General features: G+C 44.5%; 1 protein-coding gene across 1 annotated transcript in view; it reads left to right on the top strand.

Moving 5' to 3' along the window:
• TMEM255B (transmembrane protein 255B) overlaps positions 1-26,668 on the top strand; it is a 1,152,151-nt gene that overhangs the window by 1,097,388 nt on the left and 28,095 nt on the right. The window lies entirely within an intron of this gene.

Here is a 26,668-nt window from a genome sequence, read left to right as displayed (position 1 = left end):
GTAACTTATATTTTGTCCCAGTTATTCATTATCCTGATGCTGCTAAAAAGATATATTTGGGTGAAAATACAGTTTTAATGTTTAAGTCAATGCTAGCCACTGTGTTATGTTCTCAATCCTGAGTTTGTGCTTTTTCAGACCAAGCACTCTTTAAACATTTTATATACACACTGATTTACATTTATGATCCAAAGTCTCCATATGTGTGTGATGTAAAGTGCTCTGACATCCTACAATGGTACGAGAGATGCTATAAAACAAATGAAATACATGTGACAGAGGGGCTATTACTTCAATATAAAATACTAAGGGTCAGATGTACGATCTGTTTTTATATGCGCGAACAGGTTCGCGAACCCGTTTGCGCATGCAAAAACCTATTGGGCCATGTACATAGCCTATTTCGCTAGTCGCAATTTGTTTGCGACTCTCTAAATAGGTTTTTCAACTTGCTATTTGGAAGGGGCATTCCTTTCCAAATAGCGAGTCTCAAAACCATGTACAAATGTTTTGCGGTCGCAAAACAGTCACAATTACCACCTACTTCAAGTAGATGGTAATGCATTCGCAAATGGGAAGGGGGCCCCAGGGGACCCCTTCCCCTTTGCAAATGCATGCAAAATTATTTTTTAAAGGCAGGCAGTGTTCCCAGGGACCTCTGCCTACCGTAGAAAATGAAACGAAAACGTTTCATTTTCCTTTTTTTTTTAAACGCATGGTAAACAGGCTGCATTTTTTTTTAAACTGCTTTATGTAAAAGCAGTCCGAGACATGGTGGCCTGCAGAGCCCAGCAGGCCACCATCGCTGGAAGGGCTGGCATTCCCAATGGGCTCCCAAATTGCGAGAGGCTCATTAATATTAATGAACCTCGAAATTTGCGACCCCATTGGGAATCCCAAACAGTGTTAGACACACTGTTGTACATTTCATTTAGCAACTCGCAATTTGCCACTCGCAATGTGTCGCCAATTTCGAGGCGCTAAAAGAAATGGTCGTACATCTGGCCCCAAAATCCTCAGTACTTTGAGTATTTGTTTTGTGTGCACACGTGTGTATTTTTTTCGAATTACTGTTTTAATGTTTGAAATTTAACTCATACAAATTGCTTGGGGGTCCCCGGCTTCCAGTGGTGACTCAATGGGGGTCCTCAGGAGTCAAAAGTTTGGGAACCACTGCTTTAGAGAATTCGTCAATCGTCGAGAGCAGGGCCGGAATCGCTTCATCCGCTTTCTCTCAGATTACCAGTACATCATCCGCATACGCTGTTAATTTTATGACACAATCGTTGAAGGGAATTCCTGCTATGTGCTCGTTGTGTCTAATACGATAAAGGAATGGTTCGATAGCCAACACAAATAGCGACGGGGAAAGGGGGAATCCTTGTCTCGTGCCTTGGTGTAATCGAAAAGGTGAAGAGAGTGACCCACCCACCCTGACCCTCGCTATAGGACAAAAATAAAGGGACATGATCATCTTTATGATTGAAGGGCCTAAGTTAAATTTACGTAGCACAGCTTCCAAATACCTCCAGTCTACTTTATCGAATGCTTTTTCAGCATCTAATGTTATTGCTGCTGTGGGGGTGGATAGAAGTTTGGCTTTTTCTAAGACATGCGCCAGAGTCCTGGTGTTGTCACTAGACAACCTGTTCTTCATGAATCCTGCTTGCGATGAATGTATGAGTTTTGGAAGTATTTTTTGTAGGCGTGCCGCTATGATGGAGGCAAAGAGCTTACAGTCAAGGTTAATAAGGGAAATGGGCCTATAGTTCTTAGTTAAAGTGGGATCTTTCCCTTCTTTCAGGATAACCGCAATGGTGGCCTCTGAAAGGGTGCCCTTAGCTTCACCTGTTTCACTTATTTCCTCGAACATGTTTAGCAGAGGCTGCGCGATGGACATGGAGAAACATTTGTAAAATTTTGCGGAGAAGCCGTCCTCCCCGGGGGCTTTACCACATTTCAAAGAATTAATGGCAGTCTGGACTTCCAATAACGAGATCGGGCTGTTTATGTCTATTTGCTCTTCCTCTGACAAGGAGGGGAGATTGCAGTTGCTCAAATACTCACTTATCTTTTGGTTTTCCACGTCTACATTCTTGGAGTAGAGTTTCTCGTAAAATTCTTTAAAGAGGTCCGTTATTTTGGCTGGGTCGGAATGGGCAACTCCCAGGTGATCAACTATGGAATTTATCGTGTTTTTCTGTAATCTAAATTTGAGGTACGCTGCCAGACTTTTACCTGCTTTGTTTGATTCACACAGTTTGAACCTTTTCCTCCTATCCAGCCAAACCCCCGCCCTCTCACTTACAATTTTATTATATTCGTATTTCTTATTGGCTAACCTATTTAGTGACTCGTTTTTCCTGTCCTGCAGGTGTTTAGCCTCTAGGCTTGCTATTTCTTTCTCCAGATCCTCTAGTTTCCCATTATGGTTCTTATTCATGGCAGATTTGATCTTGATAATTACACCTCTTATAGTACTTTTTAGTGCTTCCCACCTTGTTAAATCGGAGGTGTCCCCTCTGGAATTGTGGAGCAGATATTCTTTGATAGCGGTTTCAATGGTTGCTCGGTGTTGTTCGTGTTCAAGAACCTCATCATTGAGGCGCCATACCGATTGGCGAGTGGAAGGTTTTATGTCAGAGATGGTGAGTGTAATGTACGAGTGATCGGACACAAGTCTTGGTTCAATTGAGGTTTCTATAATTCTGGAAATGGCGTTCTGTGTGATAAATAAATAATCAATCCGTGAGAACGAGTTGTGGGGCGAAGAGTAGAATGAGTATTCCCTACCAACCGGGTTCTGCAAGCGCCAAGAGTCTACCAGGTGGAATCGCTCACAAAGGTTTTTGAATGCTCTATGAGACCTATTACTGCGAAAGGGACAGCGAGAGTCTCTGTCCAGGGTCGGGTCAATTGGGAGATTAAAATCCCCGGTGAGAATGTGAACTGCCAAGTCCGGGATCTTTTCAATGTGTTTCACGAGGTCTGACCAAAACTTCAAGTCGCATGTGTTTGGGGCGTATATGTTTGCAATGTAGAATTCTGTCCCATCCTTTAGGAGTTTGGCTGTGACCCATCTCCCCTTGGTGTCAGTCGTAGATGATAGGAGGTCAATGTTAGATTTTTTTGAGATCAGAGTTACTACCCCATTCTTTTTCCCTATCGGATCTGAGCCTGTGGCCTCCCTAAAGAATGTATTTCTAAGTGTATATAGCTGCTTAGCCTCCAGTTTTGTTTCTTGGAGCAGTGCAATGTCTGCCTTCTGTCTGCGCAGATAATCTAAGATCTTTTGGCGCTTTACTGGATTGTTAAGGCCTTTAACATTGAGGGAAAGCACCTTTAGCTTCCCCATCTGAGTAACCCCCATAGGTGTGCTAACCACTGGCAATGGTGTAGACATGCTTAGAGTGTATGACCATCAGTAGCCCCTTGATGTAGGTCAAAACCCTGCGTTTTGTTATTCCCTTTTCGATCAGTGATCCTGCTTTTATTAGGGATCTGCTGAAGCTTCTCATAATGGAATGGACATCCCCTATTTGTGTGGGCACTAAGGCAGTGACTATGCCGACTATGCTGGCTGTAAGCATGGCCTTCAGCGAAGTATGAGCTCTTAACCAACCCTTCCGTGTGTCGTGTGTGGAGAGTGCGCATAAACTGACGACGAGATGCAACCACTACTGAAAATTAGTACATTAATTAAAAGAAAAAGATAAACCACTTCACATATACCCCAGCCCCAACCCCTAAGCCCCCCACCCATCCCTCCCCAAAAGTAACTAGTAGGCATGGTGACTTGAGAAAAATAACAACAGCATTACTAACCTCCCATGGCTAGTAATGCACTTTACAAATGTTGGAACTGGATTTCTGTACCAATCAAACAGGTTATAACAGATTATCATAACAGATTATCAACAGATATCACAGCTGGTGTGACTAAAGCTTGAACCAACTGATACTACTTCTCCGGACATTGATCATGGCCGGCCTAATATAGTGACAGGCTAACATATTGCAGCAGGGTACAAACTGTGCTATACTACAGCAGAATCTTACAATAGACTGTGTATAATAATAGGTAATGGTTGCCATTGTATCATTTCTGATCGTGATTCGTTCTGATTGGCTTGACAGCCACCGTCACAACAACATTATTGAGGCTTACTTGAAAACGTGAAAACAAAAACAGCAATACTTGTCCTCTCCAACGCATGAGCTTTAGAGACCGTTACCTTAATGCAAATGTTTGTGGAGCATAGGATCCATGTAAATATTCTATGGATTTACCTCCATATATTGGCGCACAGGACTTTAAGCAAAGGTAATATCAAAAATGTGAGTACATGATGCGTAGTAGAACAAAGGATACTTAATGTGTGACCGGAACTGAAGCACAGGCCGAGGCCGAGGCAGAGGCAGATGCCGTCGCTGGAGTAGTCGCAGAGGCTGTAGCTGAAGCAGAGGCTGAGGACGAAGCCGGGGCATTCCCGTCAGCTGGACCGTTAGTATCCATGTCTTGGATGTCCTGGTTGCCCAGGAGACTCTTAAGTTTTAGCGGGTCTGTGAATACCTGTGTAGATCCATGCAATGACACTTTGTATTTTGAAGGGCCAACGAATCCATATTGGTAGCCTCTCGCTTGAAGTTGTTGACGGAGGGCCAGGAACGCTTTTCGTAGTTCGACAGTTTCCTTGCTGTAATCCTGTGAGATAAAGACCTTCGTGTTTCTCCATAGGATGTGATTGCACTTCCGGATGAATGCCAGGATCTGTTCCACGTGCTGGTATCTCAACGGTTTGCAGACGATAGGCCTGGGGCCTCTCTGATTTTTCAATATTCTGCCTGGGACACGATGTGCTCTATCAAACTCAAGGGGCTGATGGAATGTAATATTGGTGGCCTGTGTAAACCATGTTTCTAGAAACTGTACGCAGGAGCTGTAAGACTCTTCTGATCCCTCTGGAATTCCGAAAATACGGAGGTTCCCCCTCCAGTTCCTGTCTTCCAACTCGGACAGTCTTCTCGTGGTTTGATCTGAGGCTATAGACAGTCGTTTTAGAGCTCCACATGTTGTGGTCTGTGCATCCTCTATCTGGCCGATCCTTGACTCAGCTTCCGCAAGGCGAACATTCGTGTCCCTTATGTCCTGTCTGATGGCTACGACCTCGTCTCTGGTTGATTTTGCTAGATCTCTTACTTCGTCTAACCTGTTCAGTATCATGTCAATGGCATCGCCTTTTTCCTGTCTGCCTTTTAGAGGACTTGACTGTTCAGCCTTGAGTCTCTTGAGACTTTTCGAGTGCTCCTTGTCCCCCATAGTGTGACTGGAAATGGGGTCGTTCGCCAGGCAGATAGCGCAGATATGCGATTCCCACAGTCAGTATGTGCTTGGGCTGTAGTGCAGTAGCAGAACTGTGCGCTCACTGTGTAGTCACTTCGCCTCCATTTTTAGGTAGTGAGGTTGTTGGTTTCTGACCTGGCACACTATTTATAATACCAGATAAGCAGATAACGCATATATACAATTCCACAGTTGGTATGCACTTGGGTTGTAGCTTGCGTTGTAGCTTGGGTTGTAGTGCAGTTTCAGAACTGTGCGTTCACTGCGTACTCACTTTGCTGCCATTTTAGGCTACACCAAGACTGTGGTGAACGGTGTTGGTTTCTGACCTGGCACCCTGTTTTGAATCAGGATCCACCATGCGCACAGTCCTTCTTATGACTTTTGTCTACAAACTGCTTTATTGAGGTGGCTGCCGGCGTTTTGAGACTCGCAGCGTGTGGCAAGTGTGGCAAGTATTAACTGTGTTCCTTTTGTTTCCTACTACTTCCTATTGCTTCCTATTGCTTCTCATTGCTGCCTCCAATGCTGTCATCTCGCGAAGCCAAATGCCCAAAAGAAAGGACCATTGTATGAAAGGGACCAATGCAATAGAGGATTTTCGCCGTGCTCCGAGATTAGTCTTGCGCTATGTGTAGGAAGCGCCCGCCATTTTAAGAGAGTGTGCCTGCCCTCGTGTTGTGGTACGGTTATATGCTCCTCGTGTTGGCCATTTTATCTGATACATTTCCATATTCGTTTTTGGCACCGCTTAAGCACATTACTACTGGCTCGCTTGCTGGAGATTAGTTTTTAATGAATGCACGATCTACCTCGCAAGCTGTTACAGGCGCCGCTTAAGCACATTACTACTGGCTCGCTTGCTGGAGATTAGTTTTAATGAATGCACGATCTACCTCGCGAGCTGTTACAGGCTCGGAGGGTCGCGCCCGCCATTTTGACTCCGTTCCCTGTCCCTGTCCCGATTCCGGAGTGCCGATGAGCAGTAGGGCAGTAGGGGCAGGCTGTACTCACTGTTCCGGTGCTGCTTCGCGCTTCATGCTACGTGCCTGCAAATCTTTCTTTTTCTCCGCCGGAACTGCCAGGACCGCCGAAGCCGCTGCCGAAGCCGTTGTCGAGGCTGCCGCCCTTATCCCACGCCAGTTGCGGTCACGGCGTTGAATCCACGATTAGAGCACTTGTCGGGGGACCTCACACCTTCAAGTAGGTTCCATGGATGCCCCTCACTTTACGGTCCACTTATTGGGTGTCAGATGTAGCTTTAGCCTGGTTTAAGGGGTTCCAGTCCCTTGCTCGGTAGTTCGCCACAGGAGGAGATACACTCTAGGCTGCCATCTTCCTCAGCGTCCAAACCACGCCCCCTATTCGTGGTCTTTTCTAAAGACCCAGAATCAGAACCTGCAGCTGATGGTGTGACACGATTTGACAAGCTTTGATTAAAAGTTAAATTTGGCATTGTTTTATCTAAATGGATTTCTGTTAATTCCGAATAAAAATTTTCAGCCACTTTCTGAATTTCCGCATTTAATGGAATAGTCAGAGCGGAATGTCTGTTTTCACCTTGTTCAAAAACAGGTACAACAGGACCAATTGTTACTGGTACCGTTACTGCTTCCATCCCTTTTGTTAATTGCTGAATTAATTCCCCCTTCGCTTTTAAATATTCTGACATGTTTGGTATATTTTCAGGTACCTCTGCTCTCTTATCATTTTTCAGGAAATTATTTCTTAATTCTGTAATTTCTGGATAGTTTCTGCTTTCTCTTGGGGTATTAGATTTACTTCTTGACCTTACCCTTTCAGGTAATCTTAAAAATCTTGGTGAATTTTCATCAACCTCTTAGGAGGTGCACTAGGAGAAATTCCTGAAGAACCTCTCGGGGTAGACTGTGAACAGGTTGGCTGATAAGGTGGTGGATTAGTAAGAATTTCTTCTAAAACTGCATCATCTAATTCTTCATCAAGATGACCTTTCTTTCGGGAATTCTTTTGACCTGATGTTTCAACAACCATTTCTCTAACTGGGTACAAACCATCATGCATGTCTGCTTTTCTCCAACGACGCACTCTATCTTGATAAGTTTCCCTATTTATATCTAATTTTGGGCCTCTTGATATTCCCCTGCTTTCTCGTTCGAGCTCCATCATTTCAATTTCCCATTCAACTAAAGCTTCAAATTGAGTGGGTCTGGGCTTTGGCGTGAGAGCCATCATTTTATCTCTTAAATTTCTCAAAACTTTAACATTAAACGATCCGTCTTCCGGCCACTCTAATACATCATCATTCTTGGTATATTGCATCCAATTTTCAAACCAGAGAACAGTATGATAACCATATTCTCCTTCCATATATGCTGCGGGTGTCTTGTACTTATGAAGTAATTTTCCACCATGCACTTCAATTTTCTTGTCAGGATTGAATACATTTTTAATTTTCTGAAACCATGAAGGCTTCTTCTCTTCTTTATACCAATAACTCATGTTTTTAAACAATTCCGTACAATTTAGAAAAGATCGTAAATATTTTCCTGTTGTTCCGCTACTCTGACCAATCTGTGTGCGAAACTCACCAACAAGCCAATCAGGTTAAGCCACGTCACAACCTTGCTCAACCAATGAGAATCCTGTTTTCAGAATTGACCAATCAGCTAGCAGCTCGTTTTGGTCACATGAACCAATCAGTGCACTTGCTGTGACGTATGTTGACCAATCACAGCGCGAACCCTGTGACGTATGCTGCCGCTGCAGCTTCGCTGTCTCCGCTCCGCAAACTCACCCCTCCTTCACAAAATATTTTCACAGCGCCATTTTAAAACAATTCTTTTCAATGAATTTCCGTTAATAACTACAGAAAAACAAACCATTTGTCTGTTTCGCTAAACAAAGTGATAGTTTTACCAGACATTCAAGTTTTCACTCTTGTGAAATAGACGACGCTATTTTCACAAAAATAATTTTACGCATTCAAACGGAAAACCCTGTCCATGTATACATGAAATCTTTGGCAGGACTCTAACCAACCAATAGAAATCCACAATCGCCAGTAAGAATAGACGACGCTACCTTACCCTTCACACAAGCTCAGAAAAAATCCTACTACTCTTTTCTCAACGAGTTTTAAAACGGGCTCCTAGTCCCTATACTCAGAGCTACAATTTCATAGGCAAACCTCACTATACATACAACCTGTCATACCTAAAAATCCCTAAACTTGTGCTGTACGTCCACAACACTAGTGATATATTCAATATCACCAATTTAAAACAGAACAAATGAACTGTTTAACTTCACCTGTCACACTACTCTGCCGGCACATAACCAGGATTTTCTCACTGCTGGAAAAAACCTTTCGACAACATTTAACAACTAGACAAACCTTAACATGTGTTAAACATGTATGCTATGTAATTACCATGTAACATGTCATTTACCATAGTAACCATCCTCTGCTACCAGAGAATTGATCCAGCGGGCCAAAGGAAATTCTGTCTCATATGCACAACTCTACACCACGATACTCACCATTATTCAACACTAGGCCCATAAATGATTGAGACATGAATTGACGAACGGAATCATGTGACCTAATTAATCTAACCACTTAAATGAACATTTAATTAAGTCAAAACCTAGGCAATGGATTAACTGATGGTAACTTAATACGAAATAACTAAGACCAGCTTGTCATTTCAAAGTCTATTTATTATCTTTATTATCAAGCAAAGAACATTATTCAAAGTATTAGTTCTTTTATTTGCATTTAATAAGCATCATTTTATTTAGTAAGGCACATTAGACTGTCAGTTCAAATCAAATCAGCACGAGAATTGTTTAAGCAAATTGAGTCTCATTCCCTAAACCCTAATTCCCTGACTTAACTAAATGAAACCTAAGGGGAAAAATGTAAAGTTCAAACGTGAGTCAGAAGTCCGACAGCATCTCACGAGTACAGGAACGAGCCCACAAAGCTCCTCCCAAGGGACCAAGTTTTATACCTTTTCTCTATCTAAGACTAGCTAAAAGAATACAAATAACAGACCATCTCACAAAATGATTGGTCGTCAAGTGTCAGTCCATGAAGTCATCGTCTTCTCATTCAAAATCATATTTTTTTAAAGCGGCCTTGTCCATTGTCTACGTGTGACACTAGCTCTTCCGAAGAGCTTCGCAACATTTTATTAAATAACAGTTCGTTACTTCCTCAGCTCGAGCTTTTCCGCCGCTATGTCCTGTCCTTGGCAATGAAAGTTATACAACGCTAGGCACATCCTGCACAGTTCTGTTTCCACAAATTTGTTTTTCGAAGATTATGAAAAAAACGCTTTTCATTCATTCTTTGCTGTGCATGGCCCATCTCAACAGGACTTCGGGGACATCCATTTTAGAACAAGCCACAGGCCTCTTTTACCGAGACTCTAGTATGCAAGGAAACACAAGACATCAATTAATTCGAGTAATGATAATTATTCTGTTACCCACCCCCTTCACTAATGTTAACCCATTAGTCTATGTTACCTAGCTTTAAGCACAAGAAATGAACAAAACTCTGTCACATAAAAGACACGACATGAACGAGAGCACATTTAAAAATAAGCACTTGCTATTATTTTAATCAGCCTCAGTTAATGTTGACAAAACGGAAAGACAAAGTTAATATATTATTCAAACGTGCTGACAAATGCAACAAGAGCACATATTATTAATCCCGCGTGTTTATGAAGGTGCACATTATTCTAGGTTGAATTAATACAAAAACATGCAACACTCGTTAATATTTTTATTGATTATGGGAGTTCAAGTCTGCGAACGAAAACTTGATACATTTTAAAAGTTCGCTTCATCATGATCAACAGTCCTCCTCCAAACTACTCTTTCCCACCGTAAATTGCATTCAATCCTGGTCTTGCACTTCTGGTGTCTTTCTGTTGGTGTCATTCTTGCTTCTTCTGACATGCAGCCAGAAGAAATCCGCTAAGGTTAGGAATTTAGGGACTGTATTTGCTAAAGCACTCTCCATGATCCAGCAAGTCATCTGATTGACCCTATCCACATTCCACACTGTGAGGAAACTCCAAATCATCTTCCCTAATCTTGGGTTGCTATGGAAGGTCCAGGCGAGCACCTCTCTCATCCTATCATGTCTAGACTATGTCAGTGGACTATGTCATGGAGTACCAACTACTATGAGACAATTCCAAAGAATTCACAATTCTGCTGTAAGACAACTTTCGTACCTTAAGGTTAGTGACCACATTTCACCATATCTTTAGACTCTGCCTGTTGAGAGAAAATGTTCCTTCACACTACTGTGCAAAACACACAATGCAATAAATGGAAATGGGAAAACATTTTTACAGATCAAACTCAAAATATACTCCCAGAAAAGGACACTTCACACCAGACTGGCTCCACAACAATTGTTTTCCACCATACTAGAAGAAAACGTTTGGTGATACGTTATTCTCATCCAAACAGCAAAACTATGTTGTTCTTTCATAGCAAAGACACTGCTGCCATAAATAACCTTGAGTTTAGATGGATGCTGAAAGCATGGTTATTTCTTGATTTAAACCCTAGAGTGCAAAACAGAGTAAACATCTCATCATCAAAAGTAAATGTGGATGTGTAACAATGAGGACTTAGATGGATTACTCTCGGACCTGACAGCCTTAGGGTGTTCTTCTCCCCAAAATTTTGCCCATCTCCCTCCACTTTTCTGACCTCGTTTGTACTGGTACTAGGACTTTGTGCACTTTACCACTGCTAACCAGTGTTAAAGGGCTTGTGCTCTTTTTCCTAAACATGGTAATATTGGTTCATCCCCAATTGGCATATTTAATTTATTTGTAAATCCCCAGTAAAGTGGTACCCCGTACCTATGGACTGCACATTAAATCCTACTAAAGTAGCCCTTTAACCATGTCTCAGGCCTACCACTGCAGAGTTGTGTACGCAGCTAACACTTTAGATAAACCTTCTAAGTCCGGTGACTCTGGAATACTAATTTAAAATCCTCTATTTTGGTGAAGTCGGATTTTAAATTATAATTCGGGAAATGCCACATTTAGAAAGTTAAGTACCATGGGGTTGGGACCCTAACCAGCTAGATTGGGCCACTAATAATTCCAAACACAAACAGGACCTAGTTATAGTGTTTAGCCCACTTCTTTTTGGAATTAAGGACAAGAAAATGAATTCATCTTGGCCTGTGAATTTAATCACATGTCCTTCATTGTCATTTCAAGAAATATGATAGATTTTCAACATGTCATAGAAAGGGAGCATTATAACATTTTTCAAATACGTGATTTGCCCTAGAAATGCCTGCTCGGAACTGAGCCATGACACACATTAAAAAAATCATTATATATGAAAAACGAAATGTGTATATGCATTAAAGAAACATATTAGTACATTATAGAATGCCACTCAATATATTTTGACATTGAACAGATGTAACCATCACTGTCGTTCTCTCTAGCGTGAACCTCTATTTACTAAAGTAGCCTAGGGGTTCCAAAGCTGATTGGTTATAGTGGGATCAGTAAAAGTTGATTGATATTGTCCACTGGCCAAAGGATACAATTTAAAGGCAGCCCCCAAGGGTATGTTGGCATGCTTCGAACCTTTTGTGGTTATTGGGGTCCTCCTCAGGACCCTAACTGGCTGGGATCTGGTGTCTCCTGAACTTGTGTACAGTTGTGAAATTAATTCAATTGTCCTTCAGGCGCACAGCTTCAAGATTCATTTGACTGCTACTCAGCTTTTTTTGCAGTTCGTTACAAAAGTGAGTGGCAGCAATCCTGGCTCTCACCAGAGTACAGGCCCTCAACCCCCCAGAGGCATTAGTAAATAGAGGTTCACATTAGAGAGAATGATAGTAATGAATACCTCAGTTCCATTTGGAAATGGATTGACTGGCATTCTTTAAAGCACTAATATTTCTCTTTAAAGCAGATACATGTTTTGTTTTTCATGCATTATGATTTTTTTTATTTGTGTCACAGCTCAATTCCGAGCAGCCTTATAAAATGTTTAAGTGGTCCCTTTCCATGACATGTTGAAATCTATCTTATGTGTTGCAATGATAATGAAAGATATGCAATTAAATTCACATGTCAAGATGCATCAATTTTCTTGTCCTCGTTTCCAAAAAGAAATGGGTTAAAAATGACAGCTAGATCCTGTTTATGTTTAGAACATTTAGAACGTTGGCATTTTTTAGTACTTTTGCCATTTGGTGCCTGCTGCCTGTCTCTGAGCAGTCTGGGGTGAGTGACAGCTGGGCTTTGTGTATTCCCCCTAGACTGCCACACTCAATGAGAGCTTAGGTGTGACTTGATGGGCCCTCCTGGGAGGAAGGGGGGAGGCGCTGGACCCAACCTTACTTACACCTAAATAGGCTGTGTACTGTCCCCACAAAAAGTACTGCATACCCTCGTGTAGTGGGTCTGCAGCCAGGGCAGGAAGGGAGGACCGCTGTGCACTTCAAAGACCTGTTTTTGAAGTCTCTCCCACTTCAAAGGCCCAACAGAGTATAAGTACTGGACCTCTGACGCCATGACTTCAGTACACTACTGGACCTGTGAAGACTCTACCAGGAAGAAGGACTGCTGTGGTGCTGAAGGACTGACACTCAATAGAACTGCTGCTTTGATGGACCCCTGCCTTTCTGTGCTGCCCTGTTGCCTGTTGTTCTCCTGCTTGGTTGAGAACTACTAGACCACTAGACTTGAACGCAGAGTGACTTCAAGGGCTCGTTGTCTGGCCTCCTGATCTGATGTTTCAGGGACATGAAAGACTTCCAACCTACCTGCTTTTGCACCTGGACATTGCCATCTTTGAGTCTTCCCCACAAAGTGGTGCTACCCCAGTCTTGGACCCCGGACGTGGGCATAAGGTGCTTGCTCCAGCAAAACCCATTTCTCTTGTGTCAAATTGGCACATCACACTGTTGCGTGAATTGAAACCAGCGCATTGCCCCTGTTGCTTGGATCAGAACCAGTGCATCGCTCCTTGTGCGGGGATCAGAACAGCTGCATTGCTCCTGTAGCATGGACCATAACAGGCAAATCGTCTCTGCTGCGTGGATTGACCCCGACGCAATGCCTTTGGAAACACCACTGCCCAATGCTCTTCCCGGTGCAAGAACTTCGTATCCCCGTCAATGGCATGCTGCTGTGCGGATTAGGGTGGCACATCCCTTTTGTTGCGTGAATTGACATTGGAGCATCGCTTCGGCTGCACCCCACATCTTCGATGTTGACGCAGCCAGGATTATGGTACTTTTGTTCAGCAAGCCTCACTAGGTCACAGTATCCGGCCCGAGCTCCATCGCATTCAGCCTGTACTTTTGTTTTTGTCCCAATCCAGTGAGACTAGCTGTCGCAAGTAAAGCTCTTATTGCTTCTAAGCGTTATTTCACTGTTTATTCTTCATAAATTCATATCTCAAGTTCAGCGTATTGGATATCTGTTGTTTTGGCCTTGGTTCGTTTTTTAAATTCAAAGTTCTTTGTTTTTTACCTGGTATGGTATATTTTTGTTTGGTGTTTTCATTGTTTTACTGTTTTAAGAGTTGCACAAATACTTAACACACTGCCTCTAAGTTCAGCCTGACTGCTCTATGCCATTCTACCAGAGGGTGAACAGAGGTTAATTTGGGGTTTCCCTGACTAGAATTGTGGTTGCTGTTTGATTACGGTTTACACCTTACTCATCCAGCAGCCCAGTTTCTAACAATCACATACCAAAGACTGTGACCTAAATATTACGATGTCCCAGAACAACATAGCTAACACATCATTGACAAAGATGGAATACCAGGTTACATATCGATATAAGGTGAGTCCTGCTTCTATTATTGAACATTTATAGACACCAGAACTGCACGAAACAGATCTACAAAAAGTTTTCCTTTACTTCTACTCCTTGGCTTGACAAGGCTATGAGCCATCCCCAAACTGCATGTAATGTGTATAACAGCCTTATTGGAAATCCCTACCAACTGAAACACTCCCAGGTCTCCTTCTGTCAACTCTGCTTGACCTTCTAAACTAAATCCTACTGAGCTCCTCCCACCAGAATCACTGATCCAGCCTGTGTAAGTATGACCCAAAATACGTATAAATGTAATCTTTTACACAACACTGCTTCCATCCGACAACATAGTGTACTAAGACAAACAAATATTAGTTTAATACACATTATAAACTGCATGCCCTCCATTATGTTTAATCACATAGAGACAATTAGGAACGCAGATCATTCTAAAAATGAAGCATTTGCAACAGTAACAACAATTTTCAGCTAACTTTGGACCAAAAATGGCATACCGGGGGGCGTGGCTTAATGCAGATGGAATAGGACGCTGATCCCAGGAGCTCTGGGTGGGGTTACCACATCCAGCCTTATCCTGAAGTAATTTGCTGTCCCTGCTGCCGGTGAGGCCCTTAGTACTGACCAACATCACTTTGGGCACCCCCTGTTCGACTGAGGGGCGAGCGGGGCATCTATTTAACCCGCTAGACGACCAACTGCAGCCCTCAAATAAGGCAAAATCAAGATGGCAGCCCCTGGATTGGCCGACACCTGAACGCAAAGGCGGTGAGTGCTATCCGGGCCTCGCCCATTAAGGTCAGTGGCCCCCACGGCACAGGACACTACTGTGGAGGATGACCAACAGAGGCCCGTGAAGTCATCCTAGTGGTACACCCTCTAAAAACAGGCGACCACTGTGGATGCCTCTACCCTATTGGCGGGGTTATTGCTGCAGCCTGCATAGCAGACCCCCGCTACCTTCAGCCACATTGGGACCACTGGGGCATTGATGTGGGGTCTGTATGCCTGCCTGAGGGATGAGGCCCTCACTGCGAGATGCGGTCCGCCGCACAGGGCTGCTGCACCGCTACCCAGAAAAGACTCTAAGGCAGAGTGGGGGCCCCCACTTACACCTGGGGCCGGCCACTGCCACTGGTACCAATGTTGACCCAATAAAGGAGCTGCTCAGGGCTCACAAGAGGGGCCTCTGAATGGTCCTGCAGAAGGGCATCCACGACAAGGGGAGGCACATGCCAGATCCCCTGAGAGCTAAATTGTCTTTCTGATGCCCCCATTCACTGACCACTGATATCGAAGAGCTCATAAGCTGAATGCTCACACATGGCCTATGTGTCTAGGAGATGACGTTGGCACTAGGAGATGATGCTGGGACTTGGACTGCTGCATAACTCCCAGAGGCGAGACTACTGAGGTGGGCATCAAGGGGGTGGACTGCCTGGGGAGCCCCTCCCTCCTGTCTTCACACCAGAGATCAGGCCCTGGAAAGCTTGCAGGTGCAACCGCTGTTCTTGGGGTTTGAACTGGCCCTGGAGGTCTACATACAAGTATACGATACCTGAAGGGGGCCTTCTCCCCATACCACTTGTGCCAATGGAGCAATAAGTGTTGTGGATTATCCAACCTGAACAGTACCTTTTCTGCCCCATAGTTGGAATCTCGCTCCCTCCGCACTGGATTGGGGGGCACTTTTGGAAACACTAGGAGCACTGTGGTTGGTGTGAAATCCTGCTGGACGCCCTTGCTATTGGTCCTTTCTTTTTCCCTGTGTGCTCTTACAGCCCCCCTGGGACCACACTGCCACTCTATTTGACTCCTCTTACACTGTGTCCCGCTCCCCTGCTCCCCCCTATATTTCCACCTATCACTCTATGAGACTGCTGGCGATTCTTCCTGTATGAGACACTGGGGAGTGGCCCGGCAGAGCCTCTCTTGCAACAGACTGGATGGGATGGTGCCCCTTCCTGCATACTTATCGCCCAGACCACTGTGCTGCCCTACTGTCTCCCCTTTGCAAATATGTTTCTCCAAAACTGCTGATAGGAAACTCCAGTACTGGCTGCAAAGGACCCCTCCACAGCTGGACATGAGCCTAGCCCACCTGAAAGGCTGGAACCAGTCACACAAGGTAAGCTGGGCTCTATTGTCCTAGCCCTCAGGAGCCCCAGGAGACCTTTGGGAGGTCAGAATCAACCCTGAAGGAGATAGTCCCAATGATGATGGACTTGTAAACCTGATTGGAAGATGTAACAAGTAGGGCCCAGATACTGGAAGAGCGGATTGAGGACTCTGAAGGCCAAGACTGCAGAAATATTTGAGTAGTGGGGATCCCTGTGAGAGCGGAGGGAACAGGCATGGTTGCATTTCTTGAGGATTGGCTCCTGCGCGTCTTGGCCCCGGATGGCCTCTCCTCATTTTTTCGTCCTGGAGCGTGTGCACAGGGAATGACACACCCTCCGCCATCTGGCAGGTCACTTCGACCTATTGTAGCCCACCTTTTGCATTTTCAGGACCGTGGCCACATCCTGAAATGCACCCGTGATGTATAGGTGGAGATCAGTGTTGACAAAGCAGGGTGACGATCTTCCCAGACTTCACCTTGGCAGCTATTTCTGGCGGCTAAGCGGAAACTCAGAGAGCGGAACATTAAATATGTCATGCTATATCATGCGGGTTATTACTGCTCAGGGTACTGTGTTCTTCTCGGATCCTGGGCAGGTGCGGAACTGGCTTAAGCTAAGCCTGGAGAAGCAAACGGCTGCCAGGCACTCCCGACCCTGGCATTGATTGAGACGTGGGCAGGGAGGGTACTCCCACAGCTGCCCAGATGCATCAGGCCCCGAGGAATGTGATGGAGGCAGCAGCCAAGCTCATGGTTTCAGAGTTGGAGCAGCATTTGCCATCTGTTGGGGACAGGGCAGATGGCTCTGATTTAGCCCTGACAACAACTCCAAACTTGACACTGGCCAGAGTGGCGACCTACCCCAAGTTACGACACAGATGGCTGATACCATTCACTGAACTAGCTTTGACTTTGTCAAAACATCTGGTGGAAGGAGCTTGCATGAAAGTGCCTTGTTTTCCTCCTCTGTGCTGGCTGCCCTGCTTGTTTGTCTACAATCCCCCTATGGTGAAAAGGTGTGTTCTCTTTTGTTTTCAGGACTGGTTGTGGGTCCACCTCACTGGAGATAATTTCCCTTTGAGAGTTCCAACTTGTTGCTATCACCCCATGTACTGAAGTATGGGTGACTTTCTGGCCTTCCGGTTTGTTTGAGCGAGTATTCTTGTTTGGATGGGGGGATGTTACCTTGCTGTCCTGCGGAGGGGGTGGTGTTGTTTTTTTTGTCTTGTTCTTATAGTATAGTATAGGTTGCACTAAGTGATCTTGACCGTGATTGGCTATAGTGGTGGTGGCGTTGTTCACTTTCGGGCACCCGGGGGTACCGCTGCTGGGAGGAACTGCCTGACAAGATAAGATTCCTAACTACAAGGTTCCGTCATGGAACATCCAAGTCTTGAATAATAAAAAAATGATAAAGTGCAGTCTTATCTGTGGCACAGAAGTGTTCACATAGCGCTATTGTGAGAGACGCATTTAACTGCCAAGGAGGGTGTGGCATTGTTTAAGTGGTGGAGAGGGCATGATATCTACACCCCATGCTCAGCCTTTGCTAGAGGGACCTTGATTTGGGTACGACCAGGAGTCCCCTTCCAGGTTACTAGTGGGAGGGTGGACACTGAGGGGCTCTATTCCGTTCTGACAGGCCATATAGAAAGCTGGGATATCTTTATGCTCAATGTTTATGTGGCCAACGTTGACCGACCTCTGTTATTTGACAAGCTGTCTCACATTCTGACCCCTCTGTTACCACGCACACCACTTATAGGGGACGACTTTAACTGTGTCTTTAATATTGGCCTAGATTGCTCCCACCCTCCCCTGAGGGATTCCCCTATCGCTTGTGTGGCCGATAGGTTATCTGCATGGCAACATCACTGGGGCCTGGTGGATGTCTTGCACCATCTTCACCACCTAGACAGAGACTGGTCTTTCCATTTGACTGTGCATACCCTTCATGCCCACCTCAATGCCTTTTTAGGTCTCGTCTATTATATTCCGCAAGGAATAAATAGACAAGAGTATAGTGGGCCATCCAAGCTCTGAAACCATCGCGGATTTTGGACAGTGCCTGTGGATTACTCGAGCGGAAAGCGCGTCCACATCAAAGCAATCAGAGTCCCTCCCACAGGCATCTGTTGCTTCCCCAGCGTGCGCAGTGTGCGCTCGGCCTCACTTCTCCTCCCCCCAAATTGCTTTCACTTTCACGGACGCTTGCATTTCCCGGCCGCTTTTCATTATTTCTTGTTTTATTTAAACTACTGATTTCCAGACATAGGCTGCGGACACCGCCTTGGCTGAAAGGATAATGTTGCTTTCAGGCTACCTTCCCAGTCGAATGGGTTTGAAATGCATTAACACCTTGCTTATGAAAGACAACCAACTGAAGCCGCCAACAAGCCTGGAGTGGTGTGAAACGTCCCAATAGTTAGTAGATGTGTTTGAATGGAAGCACGGCCGCTTGAATTTCCCGGCCGCTTTTCATTATTTCTTGTTTTATTTAAACTACTGATTTCCAGACATAGGCTGCAGACACTGGCTTGGCTGAAAGGATAATGTTGATTTTAGGCTGCCTTCCCAGTCAAATGCGTTTGAAATGCATTAACCCCTTGCTTCTGAAAGACAACCAACTGAAGCCGCCAACAAGTCTGGAGTGGTGTGAAACGTCCCAATAGTTAGTAGATGTGTTTGAATGGGAGTCTGCAGTGGTACAATAAAGTGAAATGTTGCCCCCTTGTAAAGATCGTTATCATAGAGAGAAAATTTAAATCTTGCTTTGATCAACTTGTACATATGGATGCTGTTTAAACAAGTTTCTTACGGAGATAAGAATGATGTACAAAGTTTCCATTCCGTTTGCGCTGTAAAATGCAGCAGCCACAGGTACAAATAAAAGCAGGGCGGACTCTGACTTTTATCCTTTCCATTGTTAAAGAAGCAGACTCGCATGAGCTTCCAAGACGACACTGCACAATGAGGTTCCGTGATTCTGAACCCGTTCAATAAAGGTCGTCGTATCAAGACGATTTTGGTATCAGCAAACCGCAAATTACGAGTGCGGTATGAACGAGTGTTTTCGTCATGATCGATTGATGGATACACTATGTATTCAGGGATTTCGTTCGAACCTACGGGTTCCATTTTGTGTACGGCAGCCATTTTGTGGTTGCCCTCACATAGGCCGATGACTACGGCCGAGCGAGTCTTTGGGACACGTACACCTTTAGCTGACTTTTGTGTGACCTGAACGAACTGACTCCCTTGCCCGAGGCTGACCTCGTTGAGCCAGTTCCTTGTTAGGCAGCTGGTCAGATAGAGATCAAAGAGCAGGACATTGCTCAGTTTATGGTACACGCACACACCCTTCTATCTTGCTTCTCATCAGTTTCTGTTCCTTCTTTTATGGCCTATTTATGGTTTGGGTTGAGGTCCTTTTATTATGGGTTTGTCCGGCCTGTCCGAGCAGGAATGTTGGATTTTGCCTTGTCATTTCTGGTGGGCTGGACAACTGAAAGTGGGCTTGTCGTTATGCGATACTTTTGAAATGTCACTATGTGATTGGATAGTTTGTAAGTAATTGATGCTAGTCAAGAATGTGATTTTTGGCATAAAAGACGATGTCTCGCTCTACTAAATTGTGCAGTCTCTGACGAACCACCCGTGTTGTGCTTCGTAGACCTCTGTTCCTGGTTGCAGCCAATAAACTTGGTCTTTGACGTCACCTAGAAGTGTCCCGTGTCTCTGTTTGCCAAGACAGGTGAACTCGAAGACTTCGGGCGTTACCCCTGGCGCCGCTGGGTTCTAAAACCCGGTTTTTCAGTTGGCGCCCAACTTGGGGCGACTTCAGTGGTACCGGTCCAAGCCTGAAGATCGTGAGGAGCTTCGTGTGAAAATTCTGGAGGAAGGCCTGCCACTTCATCAACCCCTGTATGTCGTCGTGGTCCGAAAGACTTTGCTGCGAGGTTCCCCGCTTTCCGACGGCTACGAAGAAGGACTGCTGCCCTGACTGTCGCCCTGTCTTGGAGCCATTAGACGATTTGTAACGGGTCTTCTGGCGACGTCATCGATATTTCAGTTAAGTATGAGTGGAGCGTCTTCCAGTCCTTAATCTTGTTTTGGGTATCCCCTTGGGATCTTTGATTTGGGACTTGCAAGCTCCAAAGCCGAGGGACTTGTGAATTCACGAGGCTATCGTATTCGATATTCCCTTGAAGTTTGAAGCTAGACTAGAGAGCGAAGATGCCTGGTCTTAGCAGACTTGGAAAGATATTTTGTTGTGGTTGTAATAGGGATTCCCGATTGGAGGACTCGTGTCCGGTGCCTCCGATTGGAACTCGGACCTATGAGCTCTATTTAAAACATGGCGTGGGCCCTATCACGTATAATGAAGTATGGATTAGATACACTAGGAAGGACGGTGTCCTAAAGTGGCCCCAATATGGTAGTTATGACACAGAGATTTTAGATAATTTGGAAGTCAAACTTTACAAGAAGAAAGCCCGGCCGGCGATGTTTGACTCTTTCCGCCTTTGGCGAAAGGAAGCCAAACAGAAAGAAATTAAGTTAGCGAAGAGAAATAAAAGAGAAAGAGGTATTTCGGTAATGCAAGCTGCTATACAGTTTAGAGATAACGAAGAAGAACAAGAGAGTGAACAGTTGCACAGGCAACGTAAAATGGCGATTGATAAGTGTTATCCAGCTTTGCCACCTCAGCAGCAAGGTGCAACGAAGAACCTTGAGAAAGATCCTTTGATGGCACATTTGTTGAGTTCAATCAGAATGAGTGAAGCCAATGAATCATTGGAAACATCCCTGAGGAACTCAATGTGATATATTGTTCAACACAATTTAACTCGACGATCTTAGCTATTTATCCATGTGGTTCTTTTTATTTTATTTTTCTTCCATCATTGGTATTGATTTCATATCCATATGACGCAGAGTTTCCAAATAAATTTTCAACATTCACAAATGAAACATTTCATAGTCCGCTCCAATGCATTTCGGGCCACCGCCCTTCATCGGGGAGCATCTACAACAAAACGGTATATGATTGTAATCCTTATTCCAAAAAAACGATAATAAGGCATTAAAATGAGTGCAAGTGAGCCAGTTAAATAAAGTGCTCTCTATTGCATTGCATTGGAGCGGACTATGAAATGTTTCATTTGTGAATGTTGAAAATTTATTTGGAAACTCTGCGTCATATGGATATGAAATCAATACCAATGATGGAAGAAAAATAAAATAAAAAGAACCACATGGATAAATAGCTAAGATCGTCGAGTTAAATTGTGTTGAACAATATATCACATTGAGTGCCTCAGGGATGTTTCCAATGATTCATTGGCTACACTCATTCTGATTTATCTACACTCGCCCAGAGTGATGGGCGACACCTGAGTGCACCTAAAAACTTTTTACCCTCTTAAAGAAACATTACCAATAGCAGTGCCTGGCTCTACCTATTTTCAGATTACATTTGTTGAGTTCGCCACCCCCTTATGTGCAGAGTGCTACAGCACCTCCGCAACCTTTAGTTGCGCAACCCCCGGTTGCTTTACCTCCTGTTGTTCTACAACCGCCAGCTCCTCTTCAGTTGGCTCCTATTCCTTTGGCGCAGCCTTCTCAAGGGCCGCCGACTTTGCTACCTGCTCCGTCTCCAATTCCTACGACTTTGTCTCCTGTATTGTCTACGTCTTCTGATACTCCTTTTGATACTGCTCCTATGCATACTTTATCTCATCCTCTGTTTCCTCCTGTTCTTTCGTCAACTTCTCCTTCTGTTCGACAGAGAATGACTGATACTGTTACTGGTCTCTTTTCTCCTCTCTTTGGGTCATTGGTTATGACCCCTGTTTCAGCGCGTACACAGTTGCGTAGCCAACTGCCTGGTCCTGATGAGCGGGAAGTATTGGATCACTTTACGCGCAAATGGGTTACTTATACTTTAGGATATGATTTAGAGTCTGTTATGGATGTCTTCCGTCAATGGGAAGCACCGAAGCAGAGATACGTTTTCGAGAAGATGTGTACTTTCCTTCATGAAGAATGGGAAGATGGCGATATGGGACAGACTCCGCCTGAGTTGTTCCGTGTACAGTCTGAGTTTGCGAAGGGAACTATAGTGGGTATTGATGTTGAGAGAGCGGTTGCGACATTGTTGTCGTTTAGGAGTGAGTCTCCTTCTCGGCCGTTGTTTGAGCCTGATTCTTCTGTTAGGAGAAAAGTGCGACAATATCCAATGAGAGAGGTTCCTCCGGTGTGGAAAGATGGGGTTCAGGGTGATGCTGTTGCGGGTATTCAAGCTGTACCGGCTCATTTCCAGCGTGTTTGGGTACATGTTCCATGGAAGTGAGTTGAAGTTTTGGCCCTTAAGCAGTCTTTGCCTGATCCACGTATATATCCTGCAGGTTATTATAAGGAATTATCACAGACTGCAGACTCATGTATTATGAATTTAGCTGACATAGACATGTTGTTTGGGAATGTAGTTCCACAGCCTATATGGGGATTGATTCGTCATACGGATCATGCGCAAGAGTTAGGTGATACATGGGCTAATATTGGTGCTGCAGATGGCAGACAAGTTGGTGGTGCTAAACCTGAGCCTTTAGTTGCAGAGCTCCCTGGTAGGATTGTTAATTATATGAAGACCTTGATGCCTTCTATGAGTGTTAATTGGGACAAATTGTCTGCATGTAAGCAGAAGAAAGACGAAAGTGTGTCTGACTTTTTCACTAGGTTTGAAGAGACGTTTGTCGACCATAGTGGTCAGGACATGAGTACGAAAGGTGGTCAACGGTTGTTCGTTGACAAGTTCGTGCATAATCTGCTTCCAGATTTGTGCAATAAGTTGAAGGATTCTGAGAGTGCTTGGGCTGTTTCATCGTCAGCACAGATTTTGGCTACTGCACAGTACTACGAGAATAGAGATAAGGACGAGAAAGATAGAGCCAACAGGAAGACTAAAGAGTTAAAGACGAAGGTTCTTTTGCAGCAAGCCTATCCGCCTCGTAATAATCAGAGCGATTATCAGCAACCTCAGCAATATCAGCGAAACTCGCAAAGGTTCGAGTCTTCTCAACAGCGTTTTCCTGTAGGCCCTAAACAGTGTGCGTATTGTAAAGAAGAGTGTCATTTCAAGAATAGTTGTCCGGTTCTGTTGCAGCGCACGAATGGTGCTTCTGGTGTGAGAGGTCGAGGTGTTGAGCAAGCTCCAAGAGGTAGAGTATGTGGTGTGTTTCCCCAGAATGGGCGTTCCTTGCCTCCACAGAATTCGATGAATAGTTTTGATCAGCAGAATGGTGTGTCTGGTGGGACGGCTCAGTACTATGCGGACGACTATTATGTTGAAGGTGGGAATATGGATTGTAATGATTGCTAGGACAGCCGTAGACAAAGAGAGGGAATTGTTTCAGTTCCAGTAGACCAGAGTGGACCTTATGTCGAAGTGATTGCATCAGGTGTGTCAGAACCTTTTCTGTTGGATAATGGTGCTGCGAAGAGTTTTATTATGCACTCTAAACTCCCTGGCGCACCTTTGTCAGGCTTAACGAATGTTTCAGTAGGTTTTTATGGCGCCCCGGTTACTAATCCGATTTCTACTCCTTTGTCTATTTCTGTTGGACCTTGTGAATTCGAAGCATCCCTTATTCTGACAACAGGTTGTGGTGAGAACTTGTTGGGATTAGACTTGTTGAAAAGATTGTATGCGACGCTACATTGTTCTCCTTCAGGAGTACCACTTACATTAGGTAAGAGAGTGATCTCTCCGATGTACTTGTCTAAAGATCGACTTCCAGCTGAATTTTCTTCTCTTCCTGATTCTCTTTGGGCTACTGGTCCTAATGATGTGGGTCTTTTGGAGATCCCGCCATACGTTGTGACACTGAAAGCGAATGCTAGATTGACACGTATTCCCCAATATCGGATTTCTAGTGATGGTGAAAGAGCACTTTTGGCGATCATCTATGATCTGATTGAGAAAGTTGTGATTGAAGAAACAAGAGGTAATGTGTGCAATAGTCCGGTTTTGCCTGTTCTGAAACATACTGATTCTTCGCAACCTCCTGTGTATAGGTTTGTGATTGATCTCCGCGAGGTGAATAAGATTGTGGTTCCGCAATTTCCTGTTGTTCCAGATATCACTGCTTTATTGACTTTGATTCCGGCTTCAGCCACGTGGTTTTCGGTGATTGACTTGAAGAATGCTTTCTTCAGCATCCCGATTGCCGTGGAGAGTAGAGATATTTTTGGCTTCTCTTTGGGAGGCCGAAGTTTCCGGTTTAAGCGCACTCCTCAAGGCTATTGTGAGAGTCCATCGATCTATAGTCAGGCTTTGAAAACACAGCTTGATTCGATTGTTTTACCTGATGATGCTGCCCTTATTCAGTATGTTGACGATTTGTTAGTTGCTGCTGACAATGAAGAGATTTGTAAAGAGGCTACTTTGTCGTTGTTGCGTCATTTGTCTGATTTCCATCATAAGGTGTCTCTTTCGAAGTTGCAATATTGTCGACAAGAAGTAACCTACTTAGGTCACCTCTTATCGAAGGAGGGAAGAAGATTGACCCCAGAACGAATTCAAGCTATTGCGAAAATGAGTGTGCCAACGACACAGAGAGAAGTGTGTGCTTTTCTGGGTATTACATCGTACTGTAGACAGTGAATCCCTAATTTTTCTCTTCTTGCGAAACCTTTGATAGCTCTTACTGTTAAGGATACTCCAAATCCTATTCCTTGGACTGACGAATGTCAGAAGAGCTTTTCAGAATTACGCGATGCGTTGTGTTCGGCTCCTGTGTTGGGTACTCACGACTACAGTAAGCCTTTTACACTCTATGTCCACGAGAGAGAGGGATGTGCATTGTCAGTTTTGACACAACAGTTTGGCGATAAGCAACGTCCATGTGTGTATTTTTCGTTGACTTTGGATCCCGTAGCTAGAGCGTTGCCGAGTTGTCTGAGAGCTACAGCGGCAGCGGCTGTCTCTATTCGACAGTCTGCTGGTTTGGTGATGGATAATACATTGATTGTGATGGTTCCACATGCAGTGGATACCTTGTTGAATAGGACAAAGACACAGCACTTAACTAGTGCTCGTTTGTCAGGTTACGAGTTGACACTCTTAGCGAGTCATGTGCATATAAAGAGATGCAACACGTTGAATCCAGCTACGTTGTTGCCGATTTCAGTTGAGACAGATGTTACTGAACAGCATGATTGCTTCCTTAGGACAGAGGAAGAAACGAAAGGGAGAATAGACCTTAGGGACACTCCTCTTGCAGAGTGTGATGGTACTTTATGGGTTGATGGTTCGTGCTTTAAGCTTCCGAATGGTGATACGACTGCGGCATATGCTGTTACGACTTTGCATATGATTGTTGAAGCTGCACGTATCCCACATAATTCATCGCAAGCAGCAGAGTTGATTGCATTGACAAGAGCGTGTGTGTTGTTGAAAGGGAAACGAGTGACTGTTTACACTGATAGCCAGTATGCGTTTGGTGTGGCTCATAGTTTTGGACGTTTGTGGAAAGAGCGTGGGTTCCTGACTTCGCATGGAACTAAGATTCAGCATGGTCAGTTGGTGAATGAACTTCTTGAGTCGCTTACTTTGCCGTTGCAAGTTGCGATCGTGAAATGCAGTGCACATAAGAAAATGACTGATGATGTTGGTCGTGGTAATGCGTTTGCAGACGAAGTCGCGAAAGAAACGGCGAGAGATGTGATCAGTCGAATGTATGTTGCGGGTCCGGCGAGATGGGTTCCGGACAGAATTATGTGTGAAGATACGATAGAGAGCGTAAAGTCCATTCAAGCTGAAGCTAAAGAGAAAGAGTTGAATGAATGGAGAGAAAGTAAGGGTAAATTGGATTCGAATGGTTGTTGGGTTTAGTTGTCAGAGCATCAGCGATGGTTGTTACCTGATGCGTACGTGCTTCCAGTGGTTACGATGGCTCATGGAATGGCACATGTCAGTGTGAAAGGGATTTGTAAGTTGTTGGCTCCAGTATGGCAAAATGTTGGAATTCCTAAGTGTGCAGAGAATTTGGTTAAGAATTGGATGGTTTGTTTGATGTACAATCCTGGTAAGGGAACTCCAACTCCGGCTGGTCATTTTGCGCCTTCAACGTATCCGTTCGAGGCTTTGCAGCTAGATTTCATCCACATGGAGAGGTGCAACAACTTAAAATACGTGCTTGTGGTTGTTTGTGCTTTCTCAAGATGGGTAGAAGCATACCCTCTGAAAGATAATACTGCCTTGTCCACAGCTTAAGCCCTTATTAAGGAATTTTTCCCTAGGTATAGATTGCCGAGAATGATATGGAGTGACAATGGGAGTGAATTTGTGGGTCAAGTGAT

Source organism: Lissotriton vulgaris, chromosome 8 (assembly GCF_964263255.1).
Source record: "Lissotriton vulgaris chromosome 8, aLisVul1.2, whole genome shotgun sequence".
In the NCBI taxonomy this organism is placed as follows: domain Eukaryota; kingdom Metazoa; phylum Chordata; class Amphibia; order Caudata; family Salamandridae; genus Lissotriton; species Lissotriton vulgaris.
This window is presented reverse-complemented; position numbering and strand designations above follow the sequence as displayed.